The sequence below is a fragment of the Capsicum annuum genome, chromosome 3, assembly GCF_002878395.1.
Source record: "Capsicum annuum cultivar UCD-10X-F1 chromosome 3, UCD10Xv1.1, whole genome shotgun sequence".
In the NCBI taxonomy this organism is placed as follows: Eukaryota; Viridiplantae; Streptophyta; class Magnoliopsida; order Solanales; family Solanaceae; genus Capsicum; species Capsicum annuum.
Window position 1 is genome coordinate 152,963,098 of NC_061113.1, and position 1,582 is coordinate 152,964,679.

Sequence of the window (1,582 nt, forward strand, 5' to 3'; positions counted from 1 at the left end):
CTAAAGGAGGAAAACTGGGATAGATCGAAGGGATTAGGATCAAATTCTCATTCTTCTACATAATAAAGGATATGAAGTAGAGTCTAGGATAAAAATATACCTAGTCACGTTGTTTAGTTCAATTGCAGGAAAATAACTTAAAGAATCTAAAATGGATCATCGTATCCCCGTTCAACATGTAATTTTGATATCCTTTTAGGTAGAATATTAGAGGCTCGAATGACCATGATCGTAATCTTAACCATGTGAATCAACAACTAGGTAACCAACACAATCACTACAAAGATAGAGATTTACACAATTATTAAGAGTGTCTCAACAGTGGAATTCTCTCTCATATTATTTACAACCTAGCTTATATTGCGATTAACACACTTTGTTATTTATTTACTTTTTAAATTATTCCTTTAATTGTTAAAACCAATTTAATACTTTGAAACACTTGAATACTATATTATTTAAACTAAAGTTAAGTAAATTATTAGTCAAGTAGTCCTAGTGGGTTCGATATTCGATTCTTTTGTGTCATTATATTACTTGTATGATCATATGAAATTGCATGTGTCATAGACCATAATAAGTTTTTGGCGTCATTGCCAAGGACTCAATTAATTAGTAATTTTCTAAATTTTTTTCTTTGGATAATAAATTTAAGTGTTAGAAACCTGATCTTAGTGGCTGAATTATGCAGGAAAAGTGACATATCGGACTGGCAAGAGCAAAAGAATTTGTTGAGCCTCATTAGAAACCTGAAACAATAACTCATCAAAGGAAAGGGGAAGCAGCACTTGAATACCCAATTCAGCAAATTCAAATAGAAGATCAGGTGAATCCTGCTCCTGTTGTTATAATTGCTCCAACCCAGTGGCAATAGCTACTCCTGCAATTATAAAAGAAGCTAGACCTATTCATGAACTGGCAATCCCACTTACAAATAATGATACTAATAGCATCCGCAAGCCAGATATGGGTGGTCAATTTGAATTAAAGCAGAATATCATGCTACTCTTGCACATGAGTAGGCAGTTCACAGGTTTATCTCACGAGGACCCACAACAGCACATACGTAACTTTCTTGAGATCACTAATACCTATATTCCTACTAGGATATCTACTTAATATATCAGACTGAATCTCTTCCCCTTTTTTCTATTTGGGGAAGCAAAGAAGTTATATGCTGAACCACAAAATCTATCACTTCCTAGGATGATTTGGCTAGTAAATTCCTTATTTAAATCTTTTCATTAGGGAAGAAAACGCATTTGAGAAGTGAGATTCTAAGTTTCAAGTAGAAAGATGGAGAAAATCTTTAAAAGCTTGGGAAAGATTCAACGCTATGCTTAGAAATTTCCCTAACCATCATCAAACTAATGATGTGTTGGTACATACTTTTATTGAGGGTCTTGATCCAAACACCAAGATTCTCTTGGGAAGGAACTAGAGAAGATGTACGATAAATTGTACACACTACTGAATTGAATTTCATAGAGGAATCCTAAGTGGCATGCTGATGCAACAAATAGTGTGCCAAGGAAAGTTATAGGTGTGATGGAGGTTGATAAGTTTACTACTATATCAGCAC

The 1,582-nt window shown here is 33.9% G+C and overlaps 1 non-coding gene across 1 annotated transcript; it reads right to left on the minus strand.

Moving 5' to 3' along the window:
• Positions 1-1,259: 1,259 nt before the first annotated feature.
• On the minus strand, positions 1,260-1,365 carry LOC124897374. Its single transcript, XR_007054096.1, has one exon. It is a non-coding gene; the product is annotated as a small nucleolar RNA R71 (small nucleolar RNA).
• Between the last annotated feature and the right edge of the window lie 217 nt (positions 1,366-1,582).